Source organism: Mus pahari, chromosome 3 (genome assembly GCF_900095145.1).
Source record: "Mus pahari chromosome 3, PAHARI_EIJ_v1.1, whole genome shotgun sequence".
Classification (NCBI taxonomy): domain Eukaryota; kingdom Metazoa; phylum Chordata; class Mammalia; order Rodentia; family Muridae; genus Mus; species Mus pahari.
The window spans coordinates 148,390,766-148,410,288 of record NC_034592.1 but is presented as its reverse complement, the minus strand read 5'-3'; the positions used below and the strand labels follow the sequence as shown (position 1 = coordinate 148,410,288).

The 19,523-nt window shown below is 51.6% G+C and overlaps 1 protein-coding gene across 5 annotated transcripts in view; it reads left to right on the top strand.

The window, feature by feature from the left end:
* The window catches only part of Sulf2 (sulfatase 2), an 81,873-nt gene that overhangs the window by 40,500 nt on the left and 21,850 nt on the right, over positions 1-19,523 (top strand). The gene's annotated exons all lie outside the window — the stretch shown is intronic.

Genomic DNA, 19,523 nt, shown 5'->3' with positions numbered 1-19,523 from the left:
TTAGGGTTGCTGGGGCTAAGCAATGACACTGCACCTCAAAATGAAACATCCACCGTGGGCAGGGAATGTAGCTCAGTGATGATACTTGTATGGCATGTGTTCATTTTTTTATGGTACATGTGTGTAAAGCCCCAAGGACAAATCAGTAAGTAGTCCAGCCTGGTTGTCAGTCAAACCCTATATCCATTTGGGCATCTAAGGAAGGAAACTGAGCTGAATTTAAGTCTGGCTGAGGGAGTGGGGCCGTCTCCTGCTTATGGCTCTCATCTAAATCCGTTGCTGCCTTGGTGGCCTTGACCCAAGAGCAGGTCCACAGATCAGGTTCCCATTGGTGAGAAACAAGATGGGTGAGCGTGAGCACTCGTGGCTACAAAGGAGCTTGGGATATGTAGTCTTTACTCTGGGTAGGTCTTTGTACCACTGAAAACAGATCCTGAAGGGGGAGACCCTCAGTCACAGCCACAGTTCTTAACTGTTTGTGTTAGTGACGCCCTTGAATCCAGAAGGTCAGCAGAGCTTAAAGGACAGATGCCAAAATTCACAGCGCAGAGGGATGTTAACAGAGCCGGTTTAAAAAAATGAAGCTACAGCTGGGCTTAGTCGCACAAGCCTGCAATCCCAGTTCCCAGGATGGAGGCCAGAGGAGCAGGAGTTCAAGGTCAACCTTTGCTATTTGAGGATAGCCAGAAAGGAAGGGAGAAAGGGAGGAATGGAGGGAGCCGGGTAGGCGAGAGAAGAAATGAAAGCTACCTGGCCTGATACTGCACACCTGCATTTCCCAACACTAAGGAATTCAAAACCAAAAATGGAACAAAAATCGGGATCAGAGAGGTTGCACAGCGAGTAAGAGCACTGGCTGGTCTTCTAGAGACTGAGGTTTGGTTCCTGGTACCCACGTGGCAGCTCACAACCACCTGTAAGTCCAGTTCTGGGCCATCTAACACCTTCTTCTGACCTCCTCAAGCCCCATGCACACTGATGGTACACATTCATGCATGTGAGCAGAACACTCATATATGTTATATGATTAATTCATATTCATGGAGAAAGAAAATACAAAGCACATTTTGAAAATAACTTTATTTTCTGAAACAGAGCCTGCATAGTCTCCCCCAAATTATTGAGTTTCTAGGACTGGTCTAGACCTTTTGGTCCATCTGCCTCCACCTCCCAAATGCTGAGGTGACAGGGGTGAGCCCCCATGCCTGGTTTATCTGGTGCTGGAACCCAGGGATTTCTGCATGCCCCAAGAGCACTTTAGCAACTGAGTCCAGACCCCAGCCCCAGCCCCAGCCCCAGCCCCGCCCCCCCCCAGCCCCGGCCCCAGCCCCAACCCCAACCCCGGCCCCGGCCCCGGCTCCGGCCCCAGCCCCAGCCCTGACCTCCCCAGCCCCAGCCCCAGCTATGTAACAAAGCTTTGCCTCTAACTGCAATGGGTCGACGTTTGAAGTGCATAAACCGTGGAGTCCCTCTTGAGAAGAGTGTAATTTGTGCCACAAACATCAGGTGGTGTAACATGATGTCCCTTCCCATTGGCATCCTCCCTTTACAGGGATCAGAGGATGACGGGGAGGGGGGGAGCGGGAGGCGGGGGATGCCTTTCCAAGGACCCCTCTGGCCCCTGTTGAAAGTCTCCCCTGGGCTGTGTGTGTTAGCTTGCAGTCCTGCGTGACAGACATGCTTCACTGAGCCCAGACACCGACTTACTGTCTGTACTGAGCCTGTGTCTTCTGGCACCACTTCAGTTACCTTTGCATCCCGCCTCTCTTAAAAGATCAGCAGGCACACTGTCCAGTCATGTCACACTGTGTCTGCCGTGCCCCGTGTCTGCGAGGGACACACAAGAGCAGAAGCCAGAGGTGCTGGGTTTCAGTAGAATAAATACCCATTGGTTAGTGGAAGTTTCTGGATATGGCTCCTGTCCAATCAGAGATTGGCGTGTCTCCCTGCCCCCCTCAACCCAGGTGAGCCACCAGAAGCCCTGACCGTGCTGACCGACACAGCGCATGCGGGTACCCAGCGCCCGATTCCCTGACAAGACACAGTGGGCTGTGGGGGAGGTGGAGGGGCTGGAGTACCAGTCTCAGATTTCCAAACACTGCTCCCTGGGGGGTAAAGAGCCTCTTCCAGCACTTTCTACCAATTAGATGCCAGCTACGGCCTTCTCTCTCCACAAGCCATCAGAGTCCAGCAGTCCCCACATGGTTACATGCCTGCCAGGCTTCCGTGGAGATGGTAGTGCCCCTTCTGCATGCCGCCTGCCTGTTCTGGAATGTTCCTGGGGAGCTGAGAACAAGCCTTTTGTTAGAAGTTCGGGCTCTGTCAGGACTCCCCTGGGGGTGCTGGTTTCAGACTATACCGTGCACCCCACTTTCTTTCTGTTCTTCTCACATAGCTGGGAAAGGACACTGTCTGATGACTTAGATTCTGGTCATTCAGTGCCCATGGCCACCACACAGGAGCCTTGGTGTCTTGATCCCTGCAAAGGCTCCCATATGGCCAGGCCTGGCACTGGGCACCCTGACAGTTGCTGCTATGTGAAGGAAGGCATTGTGCGCATGAGTGCATATGGCTTATTTTGCATCATGAGGATCCTCCCATATTACCTTCCCCCAGTGACCCCCCCTCTCTCCTACCTCCTGTCCTGCCATGAGCCCCTTCAGACCATGTCCAGCTGCCCACCAACATCTCTCTTAGGGTCCCCGTGTGTCAAACCTACCATACCCAGCATGACCTCTCCATTTTGTCACCCCCTTCCCGGGGCTGCTCACAGGCTCCCCCATGACACTTCTAACTTTCCGTTCACTCAGGCCAAGTCCGTAAAACCATGTTTGACATGTTTTCCTTCCTATCACAAGCAGTCCGTCAACAAACTCTTCCTGAAGTATCCGCTGAGTCCCTCTATTGTCTTCCTGTCAGCCCACTCCCCACACCACCCCCTCCACAGTCCGGTCCACCAGCTGCTCTGTTCCCAAGGTCCGCCCTTCCCCATCCCCCACACCCACAGCAACCATCAGAACTCCTGCTGCATCACAGGCCCCACCCACTAGGTATGGAGACCCACCCCCAAAGCTGACACAGGGTCCCCAGGAGCTGTCCCTCTTGTCCAGCCTCTCTTGACCTCCTCCGTCCCTGTTCGCTGTCCTTGCTAGCCACTCCACCCACAGGGATTCCTTCCTGTTGCTCCAACAGTGGGCCTGGCACATACCTCAGGGCCTTTGCTCTACCCTGCCTCTTAAAGCAGCGGTTCCCAACCTGTGTGTCGTGACCCCCCTGGGAGGGGACACCTAAGACCATCATGAAACACAGCTATTTACATTATGATTTATAAAGCAATAAAATCACAGCTATGAGGTAGTAGTGACAATATTTTTATGGTTGGGGGGTCACCACCATAAAACAGGGTCGCTGTATCAGGAAGGTTGAGAGCCACCGCCCTGCAGAATCTTCAAAACTCACGCATGGCTTGCATGTGTTTCCTCGGGTCTGTGTTCCTGCGTCCTCTCTCCTCAGTAGACCCTCTGTGAACACCCCAGGACCCCATCTTCTTACTCATTTTCTTTTCCTTCAAAGCCTGACGCCACCCAGCAGGATCTGTCTGTTTATTCTGTGGTCCCTTGTATTGTTACCCTTCCCCGGGCCTGTCTGTGCTCCCTGCCCTGATTCTTGCTTCCTCTAACCCTTATTCTGGCCCTTTCTCCCACATGGCTTCTTGACTGTCTGGCTTCTAAACTGCCAAGTCCCTCCTGCGTCTCCCGGGCCCAAGATAGCCTGGCCCACAGTAGGTGCTTGGATGGGTTCACACAGCAGCCCACTCTCCTGCCCCCATCACTTCCCCTCCCGGCATGGGCTGCTTCTGCTCCATCTCTCTGCTTACACTGGGGAGACTCCAGCTGTCCTGGATGCTTATCTGGACCCTGGTGCAGCTGTCCCCACCTTCACAATGGCAGCCTTCTCTGCCTTTGGCCTTCCTCCTGCCTGTCGGCTGCCGGCTTCCTTTCCCCGGAGCGCACACAGGGACACACTTGAGTGTGCACACACAGCTCTCTTCTTCCCGGTCCAGCTGCACCTCGCCTGCCTACCCGCACATGACCCTATGGCCTGTGGCTGCAGAGTCCCCATCTGCCCCCTGAATCTTGGAACCTCCCCTGAAGGACTTACTTCTCAGCATGGGGGTCTGTCTGAGCCTTGCCTGGGTCATGCAGCCCACTGAAGGTCTAACTTTTCTTGCCACATCTATCTCTCAGATCCGGCTCAATGTCCTGTAGTTGAGCCAAGCATTGCGGCACACACCTGTGCTCTCGGCCCAAAGGAGGTGGTGGCGGTAGGACCAGGTGTTCAAGCTCATCCTCATCTGTGTAGAAACTCTTGAGACTCGCCTCCGCTACCTGAGACCCTCTGACACCGTGGTTCTCAACCTTTCATACGCTGTGACATTCTGATACAGTTCCTCATGCCGTGGTGACCCCCCCAACGATAAAATTATTTTGTCGCTATTTCATAACTGCTATTTTGCTACTGTTAGGGATCGTCGTGTAAATATTTTGGGAGGTGGACGTTTGGCAAAGGGGTCTCAACCCCCACGCAGGCTGGGGGAACCTCTGATCTAAGACAGAGTGGCTTAGTGGCTCCGTGGTTAGGAGCAGTTAACATTCTTGCAAAGGACCTGGCTTTGGTTCTCAGCACTCACCTGGTGGCTCATAATCCCCTGTGACTCCAGTTCCAGAGAATCTAGGGTCCTCTCTGACCTCCATGTGTACCAAGCATCCATGCAGTGCACATGTATACATATAGATCACATATACACATAAAGTTAATCTTTTCCCCAAATCTCCTTAAGCCTTTACTCTCTAGTCCTTCAATGCCTTTAAGATTTACATAAGTGAGTCACCCGGGCCCTTGCTCTAACATTACTTGTGACTGTGAGCTGGGATGTTCCCTGACACCCAGTTTCCCTTCTCTACAGCAGTGTTATGACATGGGTAAGTTGCCCAGTGCCCATAATATGCATCACCCCAAGGACGGTGTGACCAGGCTCCACAAATTCAGGAGGTGAAAGTCCCTGGGAGGGAGAGGAAGTGTGGGGACTGGGAGACCGTTCTGTCTGCAGAGACATCAATGAACGAGGAGTTTCTTCCCCGGGACCCACATAAAAGGCCAGGCATGGCAACTCCTGCCTCTCCTGAGCCCTGGAGAGACAGAGACAAGAGAATCCTTGGGAATCACTAAGCCAGCCAGCCTAGCCAGTTGGGGGGCTTCCGATTCAGTGAGAGATGGCTTGAACACTAAGGTAGAGAGAGAGGCAAGTAAGATGGCCCAGCAGGTAAAGGCGCTTGCCACCAAGCCTGATGTGATGGGCCAAGTTTGATCCCCAGAACCCACACAGTAGAAAGAGAGAACCAACTCCTGTAAGTTGTCCTCTGGTCCCCATACGTGTGCTTCACACACACACACACACACACACACACACACACACACAGAGAGAGAGAGAGAGAGAGAGAGATAAATAAATGTAAAAAAAAAGTTGCCAATTGTTGGAGAGGGAAGACTGGATGATTGAGGAAGAATCCAGATATTCCTCCACACTCCCATGTACAAGTATCCTTACATACATGCACATACATGAATACATATGTATGCATGCACACACCACACACAAATAAGGGAAAAATGGAGTAAGCGTAGGTGTATCCTCGGTCCCCTGAGGTTGATTATAGGGGTGGGGAGGTCCGGGTGTCCATCTGATCCCTGACTGTCCCTCAGCCTCACTCAGCCACACACAGCTTCCCGAGAACTGCAGAGATCCAGAGCCACAACCCAGGAGCTGAAAGCCCGAGATGCTTCTCCTGTGACATCCCAAATCAGCTGTCCCCAAGGGACTTCTGTTCCAGCCTCCTCAGCTCTCCATATCCCAGGCTCCCCCATGCTCTGCCTCTCTGTCCTTGTGGCTCTCAGATCCAGGCGTCTGTGTCCAGATTTCCCCGTTGACAGCTCTGGCCTGCAGTTCCCCCTGACCCAATCGATGTGAGCTTCTTTTAACTTGATCACAGAAGCCAGGGTTCAGATAAAGTCACTCACTCACTGTGCAGGTACCAGGGATCAGAGTGGGTATCTGGAGAGTCACCATATGGCTCACGTGTTCACCCCCGCCGGTCCCTGTCCTCCCTTCCAGAGCCACCCTCAGGCCTGACTTCAGTAGATGTGGGATAGAAGAAAAGGCTTCAGTGCCCAAAGCCTACGACCTCGTGTTTTGTTTGATGTTTGAAACAAGGTCTTCTTAGGTAACCAGGCGGCCCTTGAACTTGCAATGTGCCTGCCTACTGGTACCTCCCCAGTGCTGGGACCACAGCTTGTGCCTCCATGCCTGCCCGCTGGGGTTTAACTCTGCCAACAGGAGGCTAACTCACACCAACTCATGGGAGGGAAGGCATCTTAGGCTCCAGGCCACCTTCTCAAGGAAGCACAGCGCCCCCTATGGGTCAAATCCATGAACCCAGTGATACAGGATGCTGGCTGCATCCTGAAGCAAGGGACTTTGGTGGACGCTCTGCAGTCCACATGCCTTCTTCTACACTGCCCACCAAGTCATTCATCTGTGGGGATTATTTTATGCTTATTGTTCTGAGTATCGAATCTGAGTCTATTTTCTATATAAACAAGGAAGGGGTTTTTTGTGTGTAAGGGTTTTTGTTGTTGTTGTGGGTGGTGGTTGGTTTGGGGTTTTTGGCAGAGTTATAAATGTGCTCAGAGTTTCCTAGCATTAGATCTGACAGGAAAGCTGTTATAATTGAATGCAAAACTTTTCCAAGAGATTCCTTATTTCTGAAAATCCTGTCCCTGATGGCAGGCACAACCAGTATTTGAATTGCAAATGCCACGCACCCACCAGCCTGCGCTGGGAACCAGCGGCCTCCCAGGGAATCTGTCTCCTTGCTGGCACCTGACTGCCACCTCATGTCTCCTTGACGGATGTGCCAGAGACGTTTCCGGTTGAAGCTTCCCTTTGTTATACACCTCACAGCTTTTATTTTTCTTGAAGATTGCTGTTCTCATGTTCTTTCAACTTTGGGAGATGACTGGCATGGGAAATTTTTTTTCGACTGTGAATTCCTTTTGGGAGGAAATACAGCAAACTCATTATTATAGGAAAGGGCCATTGGTGAGATACCTCTGAGAGCAGCTCTGAGGGGTCTGGTGTGTCATGGTCCCTGAGGCGATGGGAATTGCCTGTGGTTGATGGATGCTCCGGCCTTGCTGTACAGGCTGCTGTAGGTGGTCTGCCCCCTGCCCCACCCTTCTGCATGCCCCCTGCCCCACCCTTCTGCACATGTCTGCAGTTAAGAGAGGGCAGAGGGATGGGAAGGTGGCTTAGTGGGGAAAGCAAACAAGGACCAGGCCCGATCCCCAGCATCCTGCTAAAACGCAGGGTACGAACGCCCATCTGTAACCCAGTCTGAAATCTCTGGAGCAAGCTGGTAGAACTGGTGAAGTCTGGGTTCACATGAGAGACCCTACCTCAGCATATAAGGTAGAGAGAAATCCAGAAAGATATCTGACATTAGCCTATGCTAATGCTGACACACACACACACACACCCCAAAGGAATACACACACACAGCCCACACTGCACACACATACCACACACACAATACCACATACACACAACACACTCACCACACATACATACATACTACACCACACCACACACTACACAAGAATACACACACATATACCATAGCACACACACACAACACACTCACCACACATACATACATACTACACCACACCACATACTACACAAGAATACACACACATAGCCAGGCGTTGGTGGCACACACCTTTAATTCCAGCACTTGGGAGGCAAAGGCAGGTGAATTTCTGAGTTCCAAGACAGCCAGGGCTATACAGAGAAACCCTGTCTCGAAAAACCAAAAAAAAAAAAAAAAAAAAAAGAATACACATACATATACCATACCACACACACACACACAACACACTCACCACACACACATGCACACACATATACACATACTCCACACCACACACACACACACACCACCCCATACACAGAGACACTACACTACACACACACTACACCATGCCTGCACAATACACCACATACACACATAATACCACACACACACTACACCACACACTACACACACATACTACACATACACACACACACACACACACACACACACACACAAACACCACAGGCATACATACACACATACTCCACACCACACACACGCACACCACCCCACACACAGACACTACACTACATACACACTACACCACACGCTATACACACATACCACACACACACACAGACACTACACTACACACGCACTACACCACACGCTACACACACATACCACACACACACACAAACACCACAGGCATACATGCACACATTAAAAGGAAAGGGCCAACAGTATAGCTCAGTTGGGAGAGCACTCGCCCAGCACGCAGGAAGCCCTGGGTTCAATCCACATCACTGCATAAAGGTGTGGGCGTATGCACCTATAACCCAAGCACTCAGAAAGCTGAGGCAGGATTGAGAGTTCAAGGCTAGTTTATCCTGATAGTGAATCAACAGGCCATACAGCCTCTCCCTGATGCTAGCCTCCCTCCCAGCTAACGAGGTTTTCTGGAAATGGATGGACTCAGTCATTTGCTACAGCTGCCTGAGTCTGGCAGGGGAGGCTGAAGCCTGCATTCAGTTAGAAACTCAAGTAACCCCCTCCAGGTCCCCTGCACCCACTGCCCAGCCTTGGCCCGATGCCCTGGGGTCATCTGCAACCCAAGCTCTCTCTATAGCAGCAGTCCCACTGGGAGCAAGCAGGTCGGGGAAAAGGACCTAGAGAGGGAGAGGCTCAGCTCTCAGTCCTGGGGAGCTGCCTGGCCCTTCTTTCCCCTGGTGACTAGCCAACCACCCCTGCTTCCCAAAGAGGACAACAGGGGGTGCCTTGAAAAGCCGCAAGGACTGAAACCCTCCCCTGGCTGTTCTGAGTTCCTGAGATAAACCCACAGCTCCTTCTCTGGCAGGCTCACCTGTTCAGTCTCCTGCCTCTCGTTCTTCCGTTCCGCTCATGCGCGGGCCACCCGGCCCTCTCCGTGGTACGGTCATCCCTGCCCTGGACCTTAGTACTTGCTTCTGTATAAAACACATTTCACCCATTCCCCTGCTGTTGAGAACTTTCCAGATCCACCCCCACTCTTCCTTAGGGAGTCAGTTACCACTCTCTACCCGGGCCCAGTTATAGAAGGATGAGTACTTGAACACATGCCAGGCAGTGACAGAAAACAGGCGTCCACCACAGAAACCTAGTGGTGGTGGGGCTGAGGATGTGGCTCCGTCAGGAGCTGTGTGGAGTGCTCTGGATTTAGCCCTCAGCACCTCATAAACCAGGCATGCTGGCACATGCTGTAAACTCAGGGTTCAGAAGGGAGAGGCAGGAGGATCAGAAGTTCAAGGTCATTCTTAGTGGCACAGCTATTTCCAGACCAGACCGGGCTACAAGGGGCCCTGCCTCAAAAAAGTGAGGGAAGGAGGGAATGAGGGAGGGAGAGCGGACGGGCAGACAGGCAGCAGAGGTGTCTCTTAACCAGGGAGTCTGCTTTTCGGCAGCCTCTGACCCTCTGCTCCTTGGAACAGCATCACTGCCATCTTCCTCTGCCTCCGCTTACCTCTCACATGTCAGCATCCAGAATGTAACCAAATGTAAGGAATTGATTTATCCTGTGCTTTGGCAGTTCACCATTCAAACACGAAGCGAGTCCCACAGTAACCGTGAGAGCGACAGCCTTAAGTGAAGCAGAGCTGCCTGCAGCTCTCAAAAGCACTTGGCCTAGCCTGAGTGGGACCCGGGAGGTTTATTTAACACCTTCCACCCCTGCCGCCTCAGCCCAGACGGTTTGTCTGCCAAAAACCTGAAGACTTCAGGCCTGGGGCCTCTCACGCATAATAGCTATAGCAGCCTGGACTTTGTCTTTTGTGGCTCTGCTCCCCAGATCCCCCAGCCTAGTGGGTCCCTGACACTCAGACCAAGAACCCCCACCCGCAGCCCCCAAACCCAATGGCAGCAGGTCAAAGCTGCGCGGTTCAGGATGTTTCTAGAACTATGGGTACCAGGGAGGGTCTGATCTTCCAGTTGGTATTTGTTAACATGCAGGTGACACCGTTATCCAAAATAGCTCCTATAGGAAGCAGAGGAGTGGGGAGGTGTGCTTCCTTCCTGTAACAGCATAATCAGAAGTCACACGCACTCCAGAAGCCGCTGTAAGTTATGGGAGAAGATGCCCAGAGTCACAAAGGAAGCCAGTTACATCCAAGTGTCTTAGAAACTAGCATGTGTGCCTCTTTCCGCATCTCCAGGCTGTATCACTGATGGTGGGCAGGTCTGTACCAGAAGTGATATTTCAAATATCCATGGTGACCGTCCTGGGATAGGTCACTGGTGCCTTAGGCCAGGTCCTGTCAGTGGAGTGTGTAGCTTTCCCTCGGGATAGTCGGGCATGCTAGTTAGAGGTTAAAGAAAATAAACACGAATTCTCCCACCCAAGTTCACTGACTGCCTGAATTCTGGCTCCAAACAGCAGATTAGGAAACTCTTCCTAGAGCTGGAGAGATGACTCAGTGTGGTTAAAGGGACGAGAGAGAATTCAGTTCCCAGAACCCAGGTCAGGCCTGTAAGTCAGCTCCAGGGAGTCTGATCTCTACAACACTACATTCATGTCCACACGCATGCATACACATATATACATACAAAAATATCCATATACACAAATACATATACACACATATACATAGAGACATACACAACTACATACATACACATATATGTATATATACATACATATATATGCAAATATATACACAAATACATATACACACATATTACATACACACATATACATAGAGACATACACAAATACATACATACACATATATGTATATATACATATATATACAAATACATACACATAATATACACAGACATACATACATACACACACATACAAATGAAATCTTTTTTTCTTTTAATCTTGAAAGAAAAGAAACTCCTCCCTTGTTTGCTGTGGCATACGGGAATAATCACTTGGGAGGCTAAGAGAGGAGTATTTATATATGGGGTTAGCCTGGCCTACGTGCTAAGTCTGGTCTCACAGAAAAGAACTCTCCCAAGAATATATTAGACCCCATAGCCATCTTGTTCCACTAGAGTGCTCAGCAGCCAGACTCCTCCCTCCACCCCTCTCCTTCCCCCTGAGCCCTGTCCCTGTGTCTTGCCCACATCACGTCCACCTCAGTGAACAGCCAGTGCCTCAGCATTTCCACGCCTGCTCTCCTTACTCCTGATCAGGCCTGCTCCTGCCACGGTGTCCCTGTAGATTCAGCACCCACACATTACACCCAGCGTCTGTAGGTAGGGGCTCTCAACCACACACCCCACAGTTTTGAGGACTTGCTCATGGGGCTGACATCCAGACGCAGGATGCAGAAGAAACACAACACAGGAGCCATTTCCTGCCTCTTGAGCTGATATTCGAGTTCAGTCGCCACAACAAAAACCGGAACAAATATTGTAAATTGCTGACAATACCATGAAGAAACTAAGTCATGAAGGAGAGGTCTCTCGGGGGTGACCCAGCAAACTTCTGGCAAAAGCTGAAGAATTGTGCCAGAGCATCTGCAGTAGAGAAGGTCTTCCCAGGAGGAGAGCCAGGGCAACAAAGGACCTGGAGCAGAACAGGGCACTGCCGGGCTGAGGGGAGAGCTGGGGAAGCGGGTCGGTAACCAGGTTGTTACGCACGGGTCTACAGCCTGACCGGACTCTGGGTTTTGTTCAAGTGTGATGTGAAGCTGATGATGGCATTTGCTAAGTGCGGTGGATCTAGACTGGAGGCTTAAGAGAGTGTCTCTGGCCACCATGGAGGAGGGACCGAGGGAGTGGGCAGGAGGGCTGAGGAGGGGACTCCAGCCACCTCCAAACAGAGAAACTGAGGGTCCTAGCCTGGACCTGTGCTGTAGACAGAGAGAGCTGCCAGGCTGTGGAGACAGTTTGGGGCCTGAGAAAGAGATTCAAGGTGTGGCCCTTCTGACCACAGCTCTGGGTGAGGAGCAGATGGAAGGGCCATACTGGGACACCGGCTTAGTGTCAAATGAGTCAGTTTGCAGGGAAATAAGAGCAGGAGACTAGAGAGCCCATGAAACCAGCAGAGCCCACGCAGAGGCAGTGACAGCTGGAGCGGGGAGCTGCCGTGTGGGGTGACTGCCCCGTTCTGTTCCCCGGAGTCCTCGCGTGTGAAGCCGAGCAGTCTGGTTCTGGCAGACTGGTCCTTCCCTGTTGCGCCCCATTCGTCACTGACCTTCCCCGTTCCCCTGGGGAATGGTGTTTATTGTCATTGGCTGGGCCCTCCATCACCAGTCTCTGCTAATAGATGTGCGTCTCTCTGGGCAGGCGTCCTGACAGTCCTTTCCTTGTCCCAGGAGACTCTACACCAAGACCAGCCACATCTGGTTTCAGACAAACATTTTCAGTTCTTAAAGCACACGCACACATTAAAAGAGTTGGGACCCTGGTTTCTTTGGTGTTCTTCCCATGAGCCGACTGTGGCCACACTAGTGGCAGTCCTGTTGGCTAGGCGCAGTCACCAAGGCAGAGTAGAGGGTTCTTGCCTGAGACTAGCTGGGCCTGCATGCTCTGAGTGGACAGGAGGCCCCTCAGACCCTCAGGCCACACCATGCTTGACTGTAGGTCAGTGTAAATATCGGGAGATGTGATTGTAATTCCTCTCCCCTCTACCTAACAGAACCCAGAACATGTACCCACAGTGTGACAGACATAACTTCATCACTCTCCCCAGGGAGGTAGAGACACCCCTACTGGCCCCACTCAAGTTCATAGTACTCTGCACACAGACTGCACTCGGCTCACAGACAACCCCCCTCCGCTGCACCCCATTCTTGTCACAGTGCTCTTACAGATACTAAAATAGAAAGCCTTTGGGATTCTGGTTCCGTTTGGTTTGGGGTTTATTTTAGTTACTCCGTGTGTGTGTGTGTGTGTGTGTGTGTGTGTGTGTGTGTGTGTGTGTGTGACAGCATGAAGGCTGAGGATGGGGGACGCCTCGAAGATGTCAATCTACTCCCTCCCCCGCGTGGGTTCTGGAGATGAGCTCAGGTCTTCGTGTTGGCAGCAGATGTCTTTACCCACTGAGCCATCCTTCCAGCCCACAGAATGCCTTTAGAATACGGTACCTGCCCTTGCGCAGGGCGTGTGAATACCTCAGCCAGATCCATCCTGTCAGCTGCTGGCTCATCACGTACCCAGTTCTGGCAGGTGCCCACTGGGGCCACAGTGTCCAGCCGGGCTTGTGCCCTCTGGACCTGCATCCTTGGTGGAGGGGAGAGACATATAGGAAAGCGGGTGCCTCAGTGGAGTGATCCCTGAGAAACTGGGAAGAAGTGACCCTGAGTGCAGAGGCAAAGGGGAAGGCAGGGGCATCTTGGGTCAGATGTCACATGGAGAAGAGGCAGGTCCATGAGACAACAGAGGGGTGAGTGTCCAAGGCAGAGGGAACAGCACGTGCAAATGTCCTGGGGTGTTTAAGATGCTAGAGGTCTGAACCCTGTGAGCCAAGCACAAGTCACTGTACTGGAGTCAATGGTCTTGAATGCAGAGGATCCTTCTGGCTATTTGCGGATGATTGATTCTATGAGGAGACAAGAGGGGAGGGAGGCTGAAGTATGGGGGTGAGTGGATAAGGTGTGCACGTGTTCTCCCCCTCCCTCCATCCCTCCTTCCTTCCCTCTGAAAGATCTTGTAGGCATTTAAAACAAGCATTCTACCAATGAGTTAAACCCCAGTCCCTAAACTTCTCTCTCTTTGTGGACTGCCTTACCCAGTGGGCTGACACAGGCTCAAAAGAGCCACCAACAGGGCTCTGGGGACTTGGGTACAGCTCCTCGAACAATGGTTTCCTGCTCGCTTCTTAGGCTGGAACACCCTTTTCTACTTTGAAGGTCTCTCACCTCCAAGTGTGAACCACAGGTAGAGGACAATTTCCCCCGGCTCCAGGGACACAGCAGGGCACGTGGGCTGACAATAGCGACTGAGGCACGGAAGTTGGGGCCTGTGGCTTGTCCAGGGTTACGAGAAAGGGGGACAAGAAAGAGGAAACCGTGTGGATGTGGGAGGGAATTGACTTCATGGTATGGAAGGGACCTGCCCACGAAAATAAGTCTTTAATGAAATGTCAGCCGCACGCAGTGTGATTCAGCAGGTCCACTCCAGAACACGTTGCCTCCTTCGCGGTTATTTACCAGTTTTGTTGAATGTTCGATGTGGGTGGAGGTGGTGTAGGGTGAGCCTGTGCCAAAATTGCTGTTGTCCTTGAAACAGCCCTGTTGACAGCTCTACTCAGATGGCCAGGGACCAGGGAGGGAGGAACGTGGTCTGTACTTGTACGCTGCAGGCTGAGCTAGCCCTCCAGGCAGCCCTGCAGCAAACCGCAGGATGTATCTGGCACCATCTCACCTTCGGTAGGTGCCTGGCCTCTTGCACAGCAGTAAACCCTGGTGTTCAGCCGTCAGGAAACAGGGGTGATGCCCTCTACATGATGTTCTGCAAGGGGCTGGCAGGTCCAAGGTACAGATGTGGTCACTCTGCAGGCCGTTCTGTCACATGCCTCCTGCAGCACAGGGTAAAAGGGGAGCGTGCACACATGCGCACACACACACACACCCACACACACACACACACCCCTGCACATACATGTGTGCATGCATGCACACACCACACACAGTTGCCCTGAGATTCCCATTGTTTCCTCCACTGCTCTCAGACTCGCAGCGATGCCTCGCAGGCTCTCCGATGCCAGGCATCCAGCCAGCTCATTTCTATCCCTGATCACCGCACGACACAGCTTTTTCAGACCACAAATACATTGTTATGAGGCCATTTGAGTTTGTTTCAGAGCTCGGAGAGATAACAGAAGGGTCTGGGCCTCCTGTCAGGCAGTGAATGGCTCCCCAGCAGCCCTTAACGCAGACAAGTGGAGCGAGACAGCCAGGAGAGGAGGCGCTTGCCTTGCGAGCTGCCTGCTCCAAATGTTAAGCAGTGGACAGGGTAGAGGGAAGGACTGGGGCTGATCCCTCACAGAGGAAGGTGAACACACAGGTGGTCTCCCACATCTGGCGTCAGTTAAACCAGGTGCTAACCGGCGAGAAGCTGATAGGCCATGGAGCAGTTGCTTGTTATGATGGTATTTGTAACTTTAGGAACTTGTATCGTGGTTTTAAGCAATATACCTGAAAAGTCAGCCTCCGTCTCTACAGGTTCTACCTCCGAATTCAACCACCAAGGATCGGAGGGGTTCAGAACCAAGCGCAGACGTGCTGGTCGAGTCTAGATTAGTTTTCTTATCATGGTATCCCAGACTAGAGGGCGAAATAACTATCCACAGAGCATTATGTCAAACTGAGTGGTATAAGGAACCTGGGAACCAGCTTGAGTAGCCCAGACTCTGCGTGTGGGTATGTGGTCTGGAAAAACTGTGTCTCGTGGTGATTGGGGATTTGGAATGAACTTCTGGTATCCACAAGGCCCTGGAATCCCTCACACACGTGGGGAACCACTGTTCACAGGCATCCAGAGAGGGACATAATTGTCTCCATTATAGATCGAGAGATCTAAAGAGCCAGGCCCAGTGTCTCAGACCTGTAATCCCAGCACTCAGGAGGCTGAGGCGGGAGGATCAAGTGTTCTAAGTCAGCCTGGGCTACATAGCAAGATCCTATTTCAGGAAGTAAAGAAAGAATAAAAGATTTGCCCAGGGCACACAGCTTTCACTGCTGGGGGATTCCTGCATGTGTTCCTTTAATGTGAGGATTTGGGAGGTGATAGATTTAAAGTTGTTTTTTGTTGTTTTGGTTTGGTTTGGTTTTTGGTTTTGTTTTGTTTTGTTTTTTTACATTATTTGTGTGTGTGTGTGTGTATGTATGTGTGTGCGCGCGCACACCTGCATGTGTAGAGATCAGAGGACAACTTTCAGGAGTGTCTTCTCTCCTCCTACCACATGGATCCCAAGGACTGAACTCAGGTGTCACACTTGGCAACAAGTGCTTTAACCCACTGCAATATCTGACCTGTCCTGTTTGGAGTCTTTAGAGTTTTGCCAGGCAGTGTCGCTTTCTTTGGGAAAAGGTCTACAGTTTGCACAACACCTCCACAGACAGAGACCCTACTATCTGTACACTGTCCCTGGGTTCCTATGTCATGGATGTCCGTTATTTTTTTGTCCCACCCACTTCTCTTCACTGACATCACTTAGGATTGCCTTCAGCGAAGGTCCCTCGGCTACCAGTGGCATTTCAGGAACAGTGACACCCCTGTACATTTCTTGTCTCTGCCACGTCTCCCTAGAGTCCTCTCTCTGTCACCAAGCTCGCTCTGGTGACATCTACTTTATAGAACATGTGACTGCTCTGACATTGGGTGCCCGAGGCAATACCACTCTCCACTTGGGAACTGAATGGCTTGTGTAGCAATGTGTCAACCGCAGTCTGTGCAGGAAGGGACACACTTGACCCTTGATCCTGATGTCCCATCCACACAGTCTGCCCTTTACACAATCCGTTTATGCCCTGTGCTGGCAGGCTGCACCTTGTAGCAGAGGGCATTTGTAAATAAACTATGGGAGTTGGATGCTTGGGCATCTTTCCAGAGCAGGAATCGTAGGCCACAGTCAGGACAGGATGTGCACATCCCTTCTCCACCGTAAGTGTAGGGCCTGGACCTGGCTCACATACCCTTTCAGTCCAGCCCTGCTTCCTGGGGACAAGCATCAGCTTGCACGTTGTCTCTGGCCTTTCCTGACCTGCCATAGTTTTCATCCGCTGCCAAACTGTTCCCCCCAACACCAGCCCCCAGGCCCCTCCTTCATGGGCATCTCAGCCACCGTCACTCCCAGAGTACAGGTTTTCCAGTGCCAGCTATGATCCGGGCTGCGCTTCTAGTCTTGGCCCTCGCTCCAGCTCGCTCTCCCTCTTGGCTGCAACTCCCAGCCCCCGGCCCACGCTAATCTGTTTCTCCCACCTCTCCTGGTGCCGGGATAACCATTTTAAAAACTGCCCTCGGGAAATCTAATCAAATGAGAGCAAAATCTAATTTGGCACTAAAAGCCTCTGACTGAAGCCCTGATTTCTGGAGCTTTGTGGAGCCTGGATAATAATGCCTTTCTGGGTTTCGTAAAGGTCCAGGGCTGGGGAGCATAGTAGGTGAGAGAACCCTAATAGCCCTGGTACAGAGGATGAATAGCCAAGGGAGAGCATCGCTCCCTGAGCCAGCTGGCCTGGCCATGCACTCAGAGTTGTCAGCGTTTGGAGCACACGGGCATCACAAAGCCCTTGGCCTCAATCTTTGGGGATCCCCAGCTGGGGACCCAGAAGAGCTGAGAGGAAACCCAGTGCCACTGTTGGGGGGTCAGCCAGCATTCTCTGGTTCTCTCTCTTATCCGCATAGTGAGGGCTGATTCGTACTTCCTGAGCCAGCTGTGGTTCTAGGTTCCATCTAGGCATGCCAGGGGCTGTGAACGGGTCCCTTCAAGCCTGTCCCCAGAGGTCCACTTGGCTAACCAGACTGCATGTCCCCATGCTTACACAACCTTCTAAAACAGCGCCACTGCTGGGGATCAAGTTCAAACATCTGCGCCTGTGGAACACATTTTAGACTCAAACCCTACCACCACCTCAGGGAGCGCAGTCTGTAGGTGACAAACCCACACTGGGAATCTATGACAAAGGCTGTTGAGAGGAGCAGAAGCCACACATGCCCTGGGGCTGTTAGCACACATCAGGAATTCCATATGCTGTCACTGTGGTTTTTATTGACAACTGGCTCTGTTTTCTTATTTGTGCTTCAGTGGCTTCAAGTGGGAGGCTTTTCCATACCTGTGCATATATACTTTTTACATTATTTATTTATTTGTTTGTTTGTTTGTTTGTTTATTTCGGTATTTTGAAACAGGGTTTCTCTGTATAGCCCTGGCTTTCCTGGAACTCACGCTGTTAGACCAGGCTGGCCTCGAACTCAAAAATCTGCCTGCCCCTGCCTCCCAAGTGCTGGGATTAAAGGCATGTGTCACCACTGCCTGGCTTAATTTTATTTCTAATTGTAATATATTTTGAATTTTTATTTATAATATATATATGTAAATGTGGGGATGTGCTGGGTGTAATTACCCACCATGGCCATAAGAGGGCGCCAGATCTCCTGGAGCGGCAGTTGTGTGCAATTGTGAGCCACCCAGCTTGGGTGCTGGGAACCAAACCTGGGTCCTCTGGAAGAGCTGCTCTCACTAGCTAGCATCTCTCCACGCCCCTCTGGTATCCCAGGGGAGGGGTGATGGTGCTCTGTTTACCTTCTTCCTTGTTGAAGGTCTGAGCCAGTACAGAAAGAATGGTAACAAGGTCGGGAGCAAGCCTGGGTCTGGGAAAGCCATGGGGAAGGGCCTCTGGCTTCTTCCTGATGGCATTTGGTCTTCCTGGCCATGTTCCAAGCTTCATGTGACATACACACACACACACACACACACACACACACACACAGGGGGGAGGGGGAGAGGTCCCACGTAGAAGGACCCAGCACTGCCCTCTGGACCCAGAGCAGCCCAGCTCTCTCCTGCCTTCCCCTGTAAACAGTTCTTTCCCTATCTCTCTCTCTTATCCCCACTGGGTACTCCACGGTCACAGGGCACAGCTCTGATCTGTATGCTCTTGAGTGCCCCTACCACAGACAGTCAAGGTCCTGGGCTGGCCTTGCTTGTGGTGGAGTGACTTGGGACCTCCATGTCCCTGTCTGGAAATAGAGGCCTGGAGTATGACCTATGCACAAAATAGTCCGTCCCTTACCACCAGGGAGAAGCTCCGGCTCTCCTCCCCTCCTGATTAAGTATGAATTGCTGTGGTTTTATTGATGGCAGGCATCACTGTTGACCAATACAGACTCAGAAATCCACAGTGGCCAGATGGCCCTGCCACCAAGGCCAGGGGTGGGGAGGCTCTGTGTTTCTGTAAGAAATAAAGCAGGGGTGTAGTGCTGAAAGCCCCCAGGCCCTTCCAACCTCACCCCCTCCCTGCACCGTGGATTTCTTCTGCCCAGCTTTTGAATTTACTTAAATTAGATCATTTAAAAATATCACTGGAATGGACACCGTAAGATTTATTTAGAGTTTACCGACCATTGCCCAGAGTAGTTTGGTAGGAACCAAACTTGGGTTCTCTGTAAGAACAGTATGTGTGCTCTAACCTCTGAGCTGCCTCCAGCTCTGTAAAGAGTCTTACAGTGTATCTCTATCGAGTCTATGTCTCATACTGTTAACATGCACCCACACTCTCTTTTTTGTTTGTTTGTTTGTTTTGTTTTTCAAGACAGGGTTTCTCTGTGTAGTCCTGGCTGTCCTGGAACTCACTCTGTAGACCAGGCTGGCCTCGAACTCAGAAATCCGCCTGCCTC